The following is an 18,882-nucleotide window of genomic DNA, read 5'->3' as shown; positions in this document are numbered from 1 at the left end:
GCTGCGCTCGCCTGAGGGAGGGATGCTGCCCCGGCTCCGCGGGGATCCGCCGCTCGTCCCGGGGAAAGGGAGGAAAGAACGCCCCAGCGGCGGGCCTCTGCCTTGGGATGTAGCGCGGAACACCTAAATAATTTACCTTGCTCGGGAAATCAGACCGATAGTGGAATCAAGGCTTGGCAGAGGGACGCTGATTTATACAAGGTGCTTCAGCAGCTTTCCTTTCGCGATCTGAGTTCATTAAAGTGGGGATCTCCCGTGGCCACCTCAATTAACAGTCCCTGCTCTTAGTGGAGGGGAACTTCAGCTGGTGATGATCTCTATAATTTCATCATTTCTACACGGTTTATACTCAAGAAGGCATACAAGCTATAAAGGTTATTAACACCTGCTCTTTTCAGAACAGCTAATTCTGCAGTTGCACTTATTCGTAAAAAATTTGTGCTGAAGAAATGCAAGGAATTGGAAAAGGTGTGCCTCTGAGTCTGGATCTGGCTCATCAGTCTGTCTCCATCCTGGTCTATGTTCACATGGATACTGCATACACATATCTATTAATTCCTAAAAATCACTGAGGTTATTTATGTCATTTAGCTTGTGCATTCAGTCCCAGGAAAACACTGGGAAAAAGTGTGCAATTCACTATTTGTAAGTTTTGTAAGTTTTTTGTAAGTTTCTGCACAGACCACCCAAAGTGGAGTCCTTTTGTTTACTCGGTACTCTGCCCCAGAACGTACTTCATTCAGACAGTTACTTTATGGTGTTTACATAAGTATTTGGGGAAAATAACAACTTCAAGGTATCTATATATCTTGGAATGTATAAATAAAAAAAAAATTAGGTACAATCATCTGTTATTCTATACATTATTTTCATAGGAAGCCCAGAAAAGCCAGAAGTAACCAAATCTATTTCTCATGAATCTTGAAGTTATTCAACAATCTTCATTAACTATTTCTAAAAGTTAATTATTTTAAGCCAAAACAGTCCTCTCAAATTTCTGTGATTTAGTCCTGGTAGATGGAGTAATTCTTCAGCAGTATAGATCAGTCTGAGTTCTTCTGAGCCTAAAGAAATAAAAATTTCCTTCCCAGTAGACACGGTTGTTTTGGTTTCTTCTCTCTCTGGACAGACTTTAACATTTGTTTTTCATTAATGCAAAAATTAGATACCATGGATTGAACATGAATATAACTCAAAACCAAAGAAAGGAAAAGGTCTTGAACAAAGTCACCATGTTAGTCCCAGAAACATAAACCAAGATATAATCCATCTAGATTCCAGGTTTCAAGATAGTACCACAGTCAAGTAAATATTGTCTGTTGTGGGCAGACAAGGAACACAAATTAATTATAATTATTCTTCTTGGAATCCTATGGAATTGCCTGTTGTAGTCATTAACATACAGTAGTCAGAAAAAGATGGTAGCCTCATTAAGGGAAGGCATAAAAAGACTACCATTGGAGGAGGATGTTCAATTCTACCTCTGTCTCTTCAGCCACTGCTGAGGAAAATGAAACAAAGTGGATCAACTCAGCAGTGGAAAATTTTTGCCAGGTATCAAGTGGAGTGTCGGATGTATATGTGTGTGTGTATATATATATATGTGTGTGTGTGTGTGTGTGTGTGTATATATATATATATATGGTAATTTCAGATACCCATGGATGTTCCCTAGTGAGTTAGAGAAAATCAAAAGGTCTGCTTGGAGAACCATGCAGATACTGTGTATTATTCCATGAGAAAGATGCAGGAGAAAGTGTGAAATTTCAGGTGTGTTACATGCAAGCTCCAACAGAAACAGGAGCAGATCCTAGTGGGGATCCCATGGGATAATAGGAGTGGGACAATAAGAGTTAAGGGGAAATGCTCCAGTAGAAGAAACAGATATAGACTGAGAGCTTTCCAAGAATCAGGATGAATATTTTTATACCTGGAAACAAGAGTCCTCAAGCACATCAGAACTAAATGCATTTAGAAAAAAGAATGCTGACCCTCAGATTTCACAGCAAGCATGCCAAACTAATTTAAAAGAAAGCAACAAGTAAAATATTGCTAGAAATGCTGGTGCCAAATGGAGTTTTCTTACACAGGTAGGTTTATATAGCATTACAGCTCTCTGCAGTGGAGATTTCCTCTGTATGTAGCAGGGGATGGTATCTCAAGTGCACAGGTGCAGCACTCACCATTACAGCTCTGATGCTCAGGACTGGCTTGACACCTTCTGGCTCACTGAAGTTCAGATGAACCTCCTGAGTGAGTCATTGTCTCTACCTGGTGAGTTATGCTGAAGCACACTTTTAAATTATTTTCCTCCTGTGGGAATAAAGAACATTGACTGCATTGCAATAATCTGGCTTGAGACCTGAGACACAGCTGCTGGTCTCACAGCTGAAGAGGAACTTTTCAACCCACCTGGGGTAGGATATCACCAAAGTTCTGTCAGTCTGTGCTTCTGAGATGCTCAAAGTTCCTCTTTGTGCCTCTATTGTTTCAATCAGGTGAATTCCTCAAAAACTTCTCTGCAATTCTGGGGAATTTTCCCAGTTTATACTAAACTGCTTTCCTGATGACTGTGAGACATTAGACTTCCCTAAATAGTTGAAGTGGTTGTTTGATTTGCCATTTGTGGCAATTACTCCTCCTTACAGTTAACAGGCTTCAAAACTCCGAGGCAAGAGGTCAGCTACACCCCAATGCTAAATACACAAAATACAAGTTTCAACTCCATAGAATCACGGAATAGTTTGTGTTGGAAGGGACCTTTAAAGACCATTTAATTCCAACCTCCTGCCTGTGCAGGGTCACCTTTCACTAGACCAGGTTGTTCAGAGCTCCATCCAGTCTGACCTTGAGTACTGCAGGGATGGGGCATTCACAGCCCCCCCGGGCAAGCTGTGCCAGTGCCTCACCACCCTCACAGCAAAGAAGGTCTTCCTAATACCTCATCTAAATCTGAAGCCATTCCCCCTTGTCCTGTCACTCCACATCCTTGTAAAAAGTTTCTATTACAGCTCTCTTATTGCCCTGTCAGGTAGTGGAAAGACTTAGTTTCTTTCTAGCTTTTCAACAGAAAAAGAGAAAACTATTTCAGAAAGGTGATAGAATATTTACAGTGAGTCCCTTAATACTCCTAGTAAACTACCCAAATATAAAGGGCATTGAGATCCCAGCTGTCTGGCAGAAAGTGACAGAAGGGACTGAGTAGCACTAATAACAGTGCCCTGCCCCTTTTGGAACAGGGAGAAGAATTAAAAGGACATTAGAGACATTGTCAGCCTCTAAAAGGACACTGTTGAGGCAGATCCTGTGGTGTACATCAACATGGGATCCCAACCATACCACACAAGGCTGCATTTTTTTTTTTTAACTCAGGTTTATACTTGATAAAACTAATGAGACAGATCCATCATGCAGAGTTTGCACAGTGGGTTTGGAAAATTTCCATTTTTTAAAATGATACCTTACATCAATCTGATAGAAGTGCATGAGGTGTGGATGTAAAACATGATCAAAACAGAACTTGAACTGTCCCCGATGCAAATTCTCTGTAATGATTCACAATCTGAAGGGTAAACAAGAATCAGGATGACTTTTTTAACATACCATGTCATTATATGTTTTTCTAGTTATGTATGTACTGAAAATTGATACATTGCACTAAAGTGACATACAGGCACACAGTCTTGCACTTAGTCTGGGAACATTCAAAGTTTTAAAAGACGAGAATGGTGCTTCACAGCTCACTTTCACCTATCAGAAGTTTTTAATTTCTGGACCAAAAGAAGGAGTCAGAAAGCAGGGACAGTCAGCTGCTATTCTGTTTCATTCTCAGATGGAAGACCTGACTTTTGTGAAGCTAGGCTAAATATACTGAGGTGTTGAAAAATGACTATGAAATTGCTCTCCCATTTATTACCAGTTCTTGAACAAGCTTTGCCCCAGAATTTCTGCTAGAAACTGTACTTCATATCATAGAGCTAAAAGAGAGTATCTGCAGTTTCTGATGGGATATTTCTTTCCATAAACTGTACTCCCAGAACCAAATGGGTAGAGAGAAGTGGATTTTTTTGAAAAAGAAATGAAAACTGATGCATTTTCATAGTCAAGTTGGTGGGAAAATGTACCAGAAATAGATTTGTTTACAGAACAGTTTCTACCGTGCAAAAGACTGAAGGAAGCAGCACTGCCTTCACTGCCTGTTTACAGGCTATGAAAAAGGAATCCAAACATGATACTGACTCTCTCTCAAGGCTCTCCATCACTACATGACACCGGTCTCCTTTGTTCCCTTTTTAAATTTTCAAAGAAAAGAATAGGTTTTACAGTGTCATGTCTCACATTCAGAAAGAACTCCTGTAAATAACTGCAAACATTCTCACAAAATTCACCTCGAAGCTATCTTGTTCCAAGATAACCTACTGAAAAAATCTGGCAGTAGTTGGGCTGTTCATGTGCTGCGGCTGCTGTCTAAGGCATCGACCAAAAATGCAAGCAAGTTTCCTGATAAATTCTCATGTACTTGGATATATCGATTATTCTAAACTCTCAATAGCAAAAATTATGCATCTTTCTCACAAATATGGCTCCTTCGTTAGCGAGCCATGGGGAGAAGAGGGAAGCGCTGCGGTTTCGATGCCCGGGGAGGCGTGTTCCTGGCTGATTTTCCCATCCCATGAACACAAGGTGGTGCTGATGCTCCTGGCACCGCGGCTGATTCGCCACTTCCCAGGAAGCCCGGCTTGGCAGGTGGCCGCCGACGTGTAGTTGCAGTACCACCTATTTCATTTGCCTTAATTTAATTGTAAGAAATATGATCTATTAAGATTTAAAAAATTGTTTAAAATTCAACTATTGGGTTTTCTTCTTTTGATAAACTGGGGGGGAAAAAAAATCAATTTCCAACTGACGTAGAGAACTTTTTTCTCCATTATTTTGGCTTGAACTCCAGAAGCCTCCAAAGAGACCAGTTGGATCTCCCAGCTTCCCTCTAAGACCCAAATAAAAATGAATTCTAAGTCGTGAATAAAAAGGCAAAAAAGATGTAAGAGCATCCATATATTTTCAGATCTTAATAAAAATTGAGAAAACCCATAAATTCACATGAAAGAAGCATGTAAAATGTATAAATAAGTATACTGCCAGGTAATTGAAAGGAGCTGGAGCTAAGAAAAGATTAGTTTAAATGCTTTGCTGCCTTTAGAGGGAACTTCTTTGGTACTGCAGAAAGCTGTACCTAAACGAGAAGATTTGAGAAACCTTTTACTAAGAAAGATGACTATTAAAAAACATTGTTGAAAAATATTCAATTGAAATGTGTATTCTGGAATGTGAATGCATGCTAAAAGAGGTTTGAGTCTATCCACTTGCCCATTAGGGTGGAACTAAGGTAAAGCACTTCTGAAGAGAGATTAAGCTTCCATAAAACAGGGATCGTTTCTTTCCCAAATGAAATAATAAACTTCTCATTGCATTGAAAGCTGACACTGGAGAAGATAAGGAACATAAAAAACAAAGGCATGTTTAATAGAGTATTTTGGATACATTGTTTCATCAGTCTCATGGTTACCTTCCACTTTATTGTATAAATAGGAAATCCTAATCAGGATCTGTTTTCAAATATATTTTATAAAGACATAAAGTCTTTTCTTCCATATTTCTCTTCCAGGTTCATCTGATAAAGACATATTATCATGTTAGGGAGAATTCACAGTTCAGTGCAATATTTTTTGAGGCAAGTGAACATACTTTAGGAAGGATAATCTACCCAGCCTTTTCCTGTTCCCTTATATTACATAATAATCCCCTGTGTTCCTGCTGCTTTTCTTCTTTCTTGTATTTCTGCTGATCTCTGTTGCTTATGTATTTACTTTCCCCTTAGGAGAGTATACAAAAACAAGACGTAAATATCTTAATCTCTTCAGCTTAATTAGACATGAAAGTAACTCTGGCCTCATTAAGAAATGTCCTGAAGCAACAGGTTGAATGGAATAAGATGAGTTTGAAATCTGATCCTGAGATCAGCTTGTCAGACAGTCCTAGTTATTAAAGAAGCCTGGGAAATAGCTACTGTAGAGAAAAACTAAATGCTTAGTATAAGTCTCAGTGGAAGAGATGACTAATTAGGGATAATTATACACAGATTTCTTGCATTAAAAGTGCTTTAAAACATAAACATTCAAATTTTACTTAGACTCCCAAGTGCTTCCTAGGAGGCAAGCTTGCAAAAAATGTCTTTTAAATTATGTCAAATGCTTTTAAACCAAATGGTTTTTAAGAGGCATCTCAGTGACAATTGTGATGCCTTGAATTTTCTTGTTCACCTTCACTTTTGTAAGAAACTGCAATAAATTTTATGGCCTAGGCTAGTATCCTAATTGTCCTATAACAAAGGTCATCAAGAGTCGTGCTGGACTAATTTGCTACTGTTCTCTAGCAACTTCAAATATTGTACCCAAAATTTACTTGATAGGAAGACAACAAACTGTCTTCAGAACTGAGGCTGAAACTGTCAGAAAATTGATAAGTAACATAAAAAAGGATGCTGGGCTAAAATATATGTTATCTATGAGATAAAACCAAACAAAATCAGAACAGAAATTCAACCCAAACGAAACAAACCAAATGACCCAGAGCTTAGGATACAATCCATTAGCAAATATCTGGAATGAAAATTACTTAAAATTACGAAGGTCGGTGTAGAAGATTGTCAGATATCTTCATCCCTTAGGATCACTTACACTGGAGCAAATAGAGAATTTCAAAGTTTTACAAGGGAATTCCATTTTTTTCTTTGGCTTTGCATTTGTTAGCAAAATCTCTCAAATGACTCCCACAAAAACTGCAGGTTGAAACTGATGGATGTGGGGCTTTTTGAGGAAGTAAATTAAGACATATTTCACACAAACTCTTCTGAGGCTTGCATTGTTATCATGCAGGTGTTCAGGAAAATCTTTATATATTTCTTTATTCAAGATTCATTGAGAAGTTTTTAATATTTTAAAATATTGTCAATTCATATTGTTTGTTTTTGGAAAAACAGGAGCACAGCAATCAACCAGTCATCCATCCACACGGATACCTGTCAGATTCTTTATCTTCTATTGATATCAGAAGAACATAAAATGCCTTTATTAACAGCCTGAACAGTGGGCAAGAGTGTACACCTGGTGAGTTTGTGAATAATACCAGGTGGAGAGGGGTGGTCCCAGCACAGCCCTGGGCTCACAGGACCCTCAGGAAGTTCAGTCAGGGTCAGACAAAGTCCTGCATGTGAGTGCAGAGCCACGAGCCTGTGCAGTGCAGAGGAGAGGCAGGACAGCAGGGGCACCTGGGAATCCTGAGGAGCAAACTGAGCAAGAATTAGCCAAATATCCCTGAAAGACAACGGGCCAGGCTGCATCCAGCAGGTGGTGAAGCCATGCTGTCCCTCTCTGCAGGATGTCTGAGTCCACACCTGACAGATGGTTTAGAGCTCCCCTAGTACAAGACAGACAGCAACTTTCTGGAGTGAGTTCAGCAGGATAGGACAGGAAAAAAGGCAACAGGCACACATGAGAAATTACAACTAGATATTATGAGAAATGTTTTCACCATGGAAATACTAGAACATGTTGCTTGGAGGTGTCTTATCTTTGGGAATATTCAAACGTGAAACATCCAGGCTCCCAGTGGGAGTAAGATCAAAAATTTCTTGAGATCCCTTCCAGCTTATTTTTTAGTTCTATGATCAATCACTTTTTTCATTACACCAAAAGACAACAGGATAAAGATACTTTCTCAAAAAGCATTCACAATTACTCTATTTATAACAAACTATTCATTTTAATTTATTCAACCCATTGTTCCAACGAGAGAATAGTCCTGAATAGCCACAAAAAACACAAACATTTTTCAGCACTTCACTAGAACTTAGAAAAGTGAGGTTTATATCATCATTGTCCTTCCAGTCCTTACTGTCTTCTAGTTATGGTCATTGTTATCAGCATATATTGAAAGAGATTCATGATTCTGAGTGGGTAAAAAGTTAGATTATGCAGCTGGTCATAACAAATAGTGAGTGTTTAATCACTGTGTGAAAAGTTTTAAAAGGAGCTGTTCTTCAAGTATAAAAATCTCAGGTTTTATAACTAGAATTGGTGCTTCACTACTAACCATGTCAATAGTTTGAAGGAAGAGCAAATGTACAAGCTAAATATTCTCACTATTTATCTTTTTTTCACTTGCTTACCATCAGAACATTCTGTCAGTGGTGATGGGGATAGAGAGTCAACGAAAGCAGAGTGTGGACACCCATGATCATACAAAATACTCTGCAATGAAAATAAGCACTGCAGGTGGCTATAAAAATGTCAGGAAAAGGCAATGAATTTGCATGATTTGTCTTGCCAGTAAAATGTGAAATAAGTAGAATACTGTGGCCACATTTGTTCTATAACTGGATTTTTTTTTAAGCAGAAAAGAATCTTTTTAGAAGCAGTCTTCCAGTCAAAATGGAATTGGACAGGAATTATTTATCAGACAGACTGTAATAATCTGTAACTGGAGGGTGTCTGAGTCTTACAGTGCTACAGCAAGCACACAGACAATTACAGAAATATTCTGATAATTATTAATGAAATTTGAGGGTGCCAGTTGCAGAAGGCTGGATCCCACATTCTGTAGCACATTTTTAACTAACAGTTATGGGATGAAAATGTTAGTATTCAAGGCTGCTTGCTCTTCTCTGCTAATTTACATTTATATTCTTAATGTCTAGATTGAGCCTAGGGAAATTTAAAACTCTATTTCATTAATACTAACTTTTACAGAAATCCCAATATGCACAGAAGTTCCTAGATTGCATGGCTAGTTAGATGAGAATGCAGAAGCTAAATGTAATTGCTGGGTGGTTATGATAGTTAAATAGGTACTGTCAGTTTTGACTTTTGAAATCCCTATAGACATCAACCTACTGTTCTAAAAAATATGAACTAACAGAACATGTAATTAAAATATCTTTAAAACAAGCATTTTGAGTTTACAGACTTTCTACAGATATGTTTGAAAGGGTTACAGCACAACAACATTGTGTTTGGTTTTTCACAAGTTCCTGTGAAGAATTGCATAGTTTGATCTTTTTTCAGCTTCTGAATGGATGGCAAATTCCAAATACATGTGCAGCCATTTTAAGAGTCCAGACTGGGTCGTGTTCTGGCAGGCTTTTGTGAAGTGCACCAGTTTTACAATGCTAATGCAGCATTAATGGGCACCCATTTACTGGCTTTCATCAGCTCTGAGCAGAAGGTTCTGATGCAACTTCTTTAAAAATAGCCCATTTAGAGATCTGGGTGAAGAAATCTTGGTCACCTGCAGAAATCTTTGTATAGATGTATATATTTGTGTATATATGTGTGTACACACAAATATGTAGATATATATGTACACACTCTTCTGCTTGGGCAACAATGGGCTCAGGAGGAATAAGACTTGATAGTTTTGTTACACAGAGATTTAGTGCCTTAGGTCTACCTACAATTTCTGCTGGGTACATTACTCCACACCTGAAGTTCTGAGCTGCCTCAATCCTTTGGAAGCTCTGTAATTCATCTTCATTAACAAAAAAAAAAGAAAAAAAAAGAGCATATTTTCTTTAAGTGACCACAAAATTCTGTTCGTATCCATCTTGCACTACAAGATGGTAAAATTGCACCAGTATGAGACAGTAGAGAATCAGATGGAGAAAAAATAAATTAAAAGTGATTATGAAATATGCATGGGGCATTTATGAAAAACCATATTTTCTGCAAGGTAATCTCTTATGGAATTTATAGTACAGTATATCACCAAAGAGAGAAACTGGAGGAAAGGTTAATAGCTGGACAAATTATAAATCCAGATATATATAATTCAACCTCCTAAACAGCATCACACCCTTGCACTTTAAATAAGAAGCTATAAGGGAAACACTCTTTTGGAACCTATTGGTCTTTTCTGTAATATTTATTCGTAAACCAGCATTCAATTCATTATTTATAAGTTTCTGACACCCATCTCATTTGTTTGATATCTAATTTTTATCAGTAGTACTTTGTAGACAAGCAAGTACTTCAGGAAAGCAGAATGCACTGTAAATCTGCAATAGCCCTTGGGAAAACATATTGAGTATGTAAACCTGACTAACACATGGGGGTATAGGACAGTAAGTTAAACTTACAGCTTTGCTATACTTGAAGTAAATTTTAATGTTTCTGTTATTCATCCTAAGTGCAAAATCTTTAATTTGAACTTTCACTGTGCAGTAATGGATCAGAAACACCATCATTCTCATGGGAATGAGAACGGAAGCACCAGAGAGTTCCCTCATTCTTCTTTCACCTAAGTCTTCTTTATGTTGTTTGTGTATTGGATGGGAAGAGGAGAATCAGTTTCAAACAATCTAACATAATATTTGGTATAAAAAACTAATGACTGGATGAAAAGTCTATTTATAAATGAGTGAATGATGTGCAGTTCAGTTGTTTGCAAACTGATCAGCCCACATATGTGTTTAGCTTTATATATATATAGATAGATATATATTATTACAAATCCTGTGGTCTACTGATGGGATGTGCATGTAGTATAGCAGCTCCCAGAGCTTTGAATTTTAGAATTTGGAAAAATGGAGCCTTAAGCCTACATACTATTTAAAAGAAACTAATATCTGGCTGTGGAAATGCATAGGAAAGGTTTCTGGTGTGAAAATAAATGAGATATGTCAATCTTAGTAGAAAAATGTAGAAATACTATGAGCCATGAGTAGAAATAATAATGAAATATAGGCAGAGTTGAAAGATAAATGGAAAAGTGCAGTAATGCTTCTTAAAACTGTGCTTTGCTATGCAACATAGCTGAATAGTATCTATCACCAAATTTTCACAGCTGAAGATAATATTTTGCAGATTTAAATGAATTGTGGTTTTCCCCTTTTTTAAAGATCTCACATTACTATAAATGTCACAATTCTCAGTTGTTTGATAATTTTACATATTTGTCACAAAAAGGTAACTTTTTTTTTCAGAGACCTCATCAGAGGTAATTATTCTTTTGCTGGATAACCTATGAAATGCAGAAACAGCTTCTGTTCCATAAAACTCTCAGTGGTCATGGAGAGCAAAGAATTACAGACATTTATTTTTTCTCAAAACTAATAAAAGTGACAAGTAGCCAAGCCTCTCAGTAACTGCAACTAAATGTGATGGCTTTCAGACTTTTGGATTCACTGCTGACATTCTTCCTGAATCCTATTCCCTCATCCTTGCTGGAGATAAAAAGCAGGAGGACCAGAACTGATGGAATGCAAACTGCAAGGGTCAAAGGAGTTACTGCAGCCAGTGGTGCTGGAATCAATCTTGGCTGAGGGGAAATGGGAAAAAGTCTGAGCTACCTTGGAGCTCCTGCTTCCTCACTGACTGATGATGTGGGAGTAATGCAAAAAATAAGTAAAGAGTCTTATGTCACTGTTTCAGAATCACTGACTTAGGAATCAAGCACTAAGCTAGATCTATGCAAATAAGGTTCTGCTCCCACTTTGGCAACTGAACCATATTTTTATATCAGACCTTATTTTTTCTTCTGTTAGAACAGCACTGACACAAAGAACATTAGTCTCTCTTAATGAAAAGTATGTCATGGGAATGTGAAAAATCCCTATTGTTATTGTGTGGAAGAACAGAAGAGAAAAATGTAATTACTTTACAAGTGTAGAAAATACCTTTTGATATTTAGCTGCGTGAAGATATGTACATAATGTTTACTGCACAGATTCTTTTGAACCAATACACCATTCTTTTTAAAAGAAATTGTTAGTAATCTATTTTCAAGAAATTTAAATTTTTACTTTCAAATGTGACCCAAAAAACCCCTTCAAAAGCCCATCAAACAAAACTAAACGTTGCTCCTGTTGATAATCTCACACAGGCCTCCTATAAACACAAGCATTAAATCTTTATCTCATTACCTCTTTCCTTGTTAGAGGCTAAATGATACTTCTTTCCATTGTAAGAGGAATGAAGAGTATGCATTTTCTGAGCTGCTGAAGCTTGTTATTGAAATTAAGCTTTATGACACTGCTGTTTTCCATACTTGGACCCAGTCTATTGGATTTGTTTGGCTGCATCCAGAAATAAGAAGGGCAAATGTCAATGCATTTTGAAAAGTAAAAGCAAGGAACAGGTTGTTAAATGGGCTGAGTTAAGCAATCTCCTAGAAAAGGACAGCTACTAATAAAAGTAGTATTGCTTGTCCTAATGTGTTCCTGTTTCTGTGACAGTACAGTCCACACTCAACTATGTCATTTCCTTTTACATTTGATACCTTTGCATCTTTGTGGTTTTCAGAAAGATTGATTCCTTTAAAAAGGCTGGATGGCAAGGAACATCTCAACCCCTTCACTCATCCTTACATAAAAGAATGTATATTTCAGTGTTTATGAAGTGGTGAGAAAGTACTGCTTCTAGTTTCCAAAGAATTCTTGTCAATTTTCCTTTCCTCGTGTTATAAACCATATTGATGTGAATGCCTTCTGAAGTTACTCAGTCAAAAAAGTAATTCATTTCAGTAGAATGATTTCTGAGGCACATCACTGCCCTGTAGACTTTCATCGTATTCATTTCTTCACATGAAAAATGAGTACATTTCTAAACTGCAATTTTAAATATTGAATAAGGCTACTGATATCAATAAGTTTGATTATTCAAGACATGAGCTTACAAAGTGTTGAACACTATTATTATCAAGTACAAAGCAAGAGTGTGCAGCCTTTTCAATGTAGCTGCAGCACTTTGGAGGATGAACCCTAAAGAAAGAGAATTAACAGTTTACAAGAAATTAATGTAGAGAGATGGAAGCCAAGATATGGCCCTTTAGATTATTTAGATATCTTAATTTAGAAAGATAATTTATATTAAAAATGCATTCAAGCGATGATCAATAATTTTTATCATTTTAGCCATGTATGACATGTATTTCATAGTGTTCATATTCCCTTGGATCAAGGTGTTGGCAGCTCTGGATATTTAACACTTCATTAACACACAGAATTAGCATGTAATAACAGGTTATACTGACAACAATATGCACTTTGCAATTTGACAACATTCATTTAGAATTAGTAACAGAGGCTGAGCTAGGAGGCAATTCTATTATAAATGGGATGGCAGAGAAAACCAGATTTTTTTTTGTACTTTATTAATAACTTAATGTACATATGTTAAGGTCCTGAGGAGTTTCTATGCTACCTTCATATTTTCACACACTGCTATGGAAGTAGAAGACAAAGGAAGTTAGACATATGACAACTCTAGTTGCCTCTGCAGTTTGTCTGTATTTTACTGTGCTAATTCCAGGGCAAAGAAAAAAAGTTTAGCTCTGTGTCCTGTCAGTTTTCCAGTCAAGTTTCTTTCTTAGAAGTTGAATAAAATTCTGATGAGGAATAGGCACATATTTATCTTTCTGCTGTATATGTATCATCTTGGAGCATTAATGTTTTAACTAAAAAAATGTCATTTTTTTGAGCAGTTTGATAAATAGAAAATGCACTTGTTTTGAATAAGGATTTCTGTTCTCTAAATGGTTTTCAACATACTTAATATGGGCTTTGATTCTTACAGCTCTTTATCTGCTCCTTTATTTCAGCAGAGTTTTCTTCTTTAAGGAGTACACACTGTGGATGTTTTGCCCAGGGTGTTCTGATTCATCTGATTCTGGCTTTTCTATTCAGATAGTTGTCACAATTTCAAAATTTATTTTCTTTTCATCAAGAGCTTTCTCTTTCCATGAGGTATAATTTTATTTACTTTTCCCTTTGCTTTTGTCCTTTCTGGTTCTTTTTGATACCTCAGTAAAAGGAAGCAGCACTTTATTTAATGCTGTTGTCAACCATTGCTGAATATATTACTACAGTGGAAATTATTCTGCTTTCATGAAACACTAGAGGAATTGTAATCATACAAATGCTGTTAAGCCAATGGAATAACTTGATTGAATGACAGAAAACAATATCCTCTCATTTCACTAATCTGGAACCTACAAATATGATAGCAACACATCCACAAGCACTGAGCCTTGTTTGCAGGTGAATAGATAAAGGCCAGTAGAGAGCAGGTAAATCTCAGAAAACCTCATCTGACATTGTTTGCTTGGGCTGGTTTATGCTTTAGGGGAGTTTCTTCAATTTGTGTATCTGAGAAAGAAAGACAATGAGAAATGCTTCCTTAAGTTACACTGGGGCAGTTTATATCTTGCCACTGTGATTCCAGATTACCCCATTTTACTGTAATTTTTTTTTAAATGTTGCCTGTATATCAGAGTCAAAATTAAGTTAAGATCAACATAAAATCTCATAATCTAGTCAAAGACTGTCAAGTAAGAAAATGACATAATTTATTGTTTTTTATAATACCAATGTTTTGATATTATATCACCAATTTTATCTTCCCTTAAGGAACACTGTATAGAAGGAAATACTTTGTAATTAAAAATTTTAAGATTGCATCTGGATGTGACTGTTACTGAGCCTTTTACTTTGGAAGGAGATTGCAGAACTGCAAGTGAAGGCCTAAGTTTTGAGAAGAGAATATACAAACATCTTTAAATGTTGGATTTTCATCCTCTGAGTTTCTGTATTTTGCCTAGAATTCTGGCCTTTGTGTTGCTACTCAGCTATGAATTAACTGTAATTTAAAAGAAATCATCAAAAAATGCAATTGCATTTCTGATCCAATCTCTAAATTAAAATTTAGTTCAGTTTCTTCAGTTTTTGTTGGTCTGACTGGGAGAAACACAGCAGGAAAATTATTTTTGTCACTGTAATATGTAGAGGAATCAGTATCACTGAGTAAGCAAACATCAAATTTGTAATGACCTGGATACACTCCTAGGTTGATAAATGGTGCATAATAAATTGTACAGCTCACCAAAACAGTGGTGGCTTTTTAAGTGAAATTCTTGCATGTATCAAAGTTTCCCTTTAGCTTTTGAACAAAGGTTTGCCTTGCAGTCTGCAGTCCTCTTGAAAAATAATGCTGATCTGCAGCATCCTCAGAACAGATATGTTTAACCTGTGTCTCACTCGTGCTGTGAGTAGTGCTACTGCCACCAAAGAGCTTCAGTAGCTCTGTCAAGTTCTCTGCTAGTCTGAGTCATATTTACTCCATATTTTCAAAGGGTTTCTCTGATATGATAGAAAAAAGCAAAGGCATAATAAGCAAGGAAAGTTTTATACTGGCAGCTATCTGTGGAAGAGTATAGGCTGTTTTATTCTTTAATGTTCTACAGACATTAATCTGCTTATTCCAGGATTTCCCACTATTCTCTGAGAGCCATTGAAATAAGATGTCTTTACAATACAAGTTATTAAAATCCATTTCCATGACACTCTCAATAGTGTGTGTGTTTAGGTATTTAGTCTAGATCAGAATAGGAAATCAGTATGAAAAAAAAGGATTCTCCTCCTTCCTAAGGGTGAACGTCGTTTCTCATCTTTGATCGTGAGAACATGTTTCAGTTTATGGTTGGGAGACAGGCTCATTTTCTTCTAGTACTGATAGAAGCTATCCATCTCTGCTCTGGGAGCCACACATCTGCACCTTCAGACAGAATGTTCTGTCAATTGGTTAAGGCAGCTGTGATGGAAATTTTTATCCAGAGGACATTTCAAATACAGAACAGCAGCCCCGTGCTGACATCAGACATAAGTGCAGCTGAAGCCACGCAGCTGGCAGAAACAGTGTGCCTCCCCACTACCTCTAGCCACCAGCTCCAGTAACAACATCCTGTCCATAAAAGCTGCTTCTCAGGGGTGAAATGGACTGCCTTTACATTCCTTTCTACTCCGTGCTAGACAAATAACTGACTATTAAATTAAATAGTTTAGATTGTACCATGTAAAGAAAATTAGTAAGTCTTGGTGCTGGTCTTCAGCTATGGTCAAATAAACATAAATTTCACTGCACGTGCCCCATCTGGCCATGGCCAATTATATCACAGCAATGCTTGGTGATGAATATATCCACATTATTAATACCTGGTGATGAATACATCCACATTATTAATACCATAGTAACTTAACTTAAGAGAAGGCTTCATTAGCAGCTCTGAGAAGGAGGCAAGGATATGGAAGGGGACAGCAAGAATCTTTACCCAGTTTTTAATATAATGACACTTGAAGGTCATGGCATGGTAGCACTGAGAAAACTCCAATGCCATGTCTGCTCCTCAAGCAAGCAGATCTTTTGGTGCTGAGAATATAGACTTCTCTCACAGCACTAAAATTTTAGATTACTATATCATCTGAGATATGCTTCAATCTATAAATATAAATAAGTCCTTTAGCCTGATATAGAAGCAATGAATATTGAGAAGTGAATATCTTTCCATTACTATACTCAGTTTATTACTTTTTGTTATCTAAGAATTCTGATCTGTATGCCTTTATTTTTACTGAGTGGATGTAATCCAGTATTCACAGCATATTGATAAGTCTAATTTTAAAATCTATTTGTTACATCTACTTCTCCCCTCCCGCCCCCAAATTTGTCATCCTCATGGAAAATATAACACTGCAACCCTGAGTTAAAAGATGAACATATTGAATAGTTGTTTTGCAGCAATATATTTGCACAGCATTATCTGTGGCTGGCCTCTGAGTCACCCCAAATTAAGGCCCCATTTTTGCTGTGTAATGAGCACAGTAGAAGAGTCTCTTGGGATTGAAGACAATCTCAAGCAAACCCTACAGGTATGAGATGTGCAAGTAACTAATGTGCCATTTGATGCCTTGCTTTTCATTTATTGTTTGAGAGAAATGGATCTCCATGGAGACAGATGAAAATCCCATGAGTGACGTGATCAGGACATGTACAGTGGAATCTCCTGCAATCTCCTCCCCCTCCACTCCCACCTCTCCACCTCCTCTCTCATGTGCTTTCTCACCTTACAAGTCACTGCTGTGGAAGCAGGATGATATTCTGACACATAGGGAAGCCCCAGCTGCAGCACACACCAGGCCATGCCCTCAGCCCGTGCTGCAGCCTCTCCCCAGCTGCTCTGTCTGTCCTTCCATCCACCAGATGACATTTCAGGCACTGCATTTCAATGCACCATTCAATGGCTAATATGCTTACATTCACTTCAACCATTGTGGAAATGCAGGATTTGGTCTCAACTGTTCATAAGATTCCAACATTACAATACTAAAAATGTCAGCTGTACAGAAAATCTTTTACAGAGAAAATGAATGACTTGACAACTTTTCAAAGTACTTGAAAAACTATGATTCCACTAACCCTTAATCTGTATATAATTTTTTTCCAGAAGCATTCAGATTTTGCTGATATCAGAAGCTGATATCAAGATCATAAGGTGAAGTGCATCCAATGCCAGGAAAATTGCTTCAAAAGGGACTGATCTAAAGGATGTATCACAAAGGAAAAAAATAGCTTCTTTTTTCATACATTGTTCAAATACAGAATGCTTTTTAAAAGAAACTTATTTCAAGTCCAGCTCACTAAAAAATCTCAGATAGGATATCAGGACTTAACTCTTATTTATTCCTTTTTTATTCAGCTATACCTCAACACCATTTTATTTTATCCCTAGCTGACTGAAATCTTTGTGTATTTCTCTAAACTCCATCTCTGTACTAAAAGTGTCACGTCTGTTTTCAGGTTTTCAAGCTTGCTGCTAATGGAGACTTTTTCTGGACATTCTGTACAGCATTTTCCATTTTAGTGGTAATGCTATTGACCTAAGAGTTTCCATCATGCACTAAAAGGTATTACAGGTATAGATCTCTATTTCTTTGTAAAGATCCATAATGCTCTGTGCCAAAAAATTCTCAAAGTCATGAAAAAAATTACACAATTGTGTTCCTATACCGAAACAGACAGTCCTTCTAGAAGTGCAAAAGTAACACAAGTTATTAGAAATCTTATTAAAATATTACTGAAGTATTAGTGCTCTACTTTAAATAGACTGTGAGTAGCTATTTTAAGAAGTAACTAGGGGATGTTTTTAGATATTTACCCTTCTATGCTGGAGCTTTAAGTACTCATAACACATAAAGTTAATATTCTTGTACTGTAAAATCTCTCAGTAATAGTTAGAAACAGGAAATGGGGAAGGAGAGTACAATCTTTCAGTTTAATTCAAGTATTCCAAAAGAGAATGTCACAATTAATTTGGCAAGAGTTGTCTGGCATTTAAACTGGATGCAAAATTCTGAATGCAAATTTTTGTGCCACTTGAGAATGAATACAGGATATACATCTGCTTTATTTGAACCCAGATGTAGTAGTAAAACTTCAAAATTTGGATTGTAGTAATATCAATTAAGTTTCAATGGATTCAGAACCAAAATGTGGATTTCTTCATGGAGTTCTGCCATAGAGATATTTAGGGCCAAAACCACAGCTGGAATAAGGAGTTGTACCTATTCTTAGCTCTAAGGATCCCACGAAGGTTTATGGGAAACACATCAGTGAATCACATTGGAATCAGCAGATGCCAGAGGTTCATTATTTCATTGGAATAAACCTACTAATCTTTCCACAGATCATATCTCAAAATATGAAAAAATCTAGTAGAAACACAGATTTACCAACTTTTTATGTTGGAAGATCATGCATAGAGATCTAATTCAGCTCTGAGTGTCTCAGGCTTAACTTTGAATGACCTGGTTTTGGCCAAATGTGTCACAACTTCAATGTTGTTTAAATGTGGGGTGTTTTGTGTGTGAATATTAGCAAAGCCCTTGCTGCTTTAGATAAGCAGATGACATTCCATTTCTCCTCGTTTCCCTCATTAAAGCAAAGAAGCTGAATATTAATGAGTGTGGAGAATTATGTTGTCATGCATGTTAGTCTA

Source organism: Haemorhous mexicanus, chromosome 14, assembly GCF_027477595.1.
Source record: "Haemorhous mexicanus isolate bHaeMex1 chromosome 14, bHaeMex1.pri, whole genome shotgun sequence".
NCBI classification, from domain to species: domain Eukaryota; kingdom Metazoa; phylum Chordata; class Aves; order Passeriformes; family Fringillidae; genus Haemorhous; species Haemorhous mexicanus.
Note: the sequence above shows the minus strand (reverse complement) of the source record.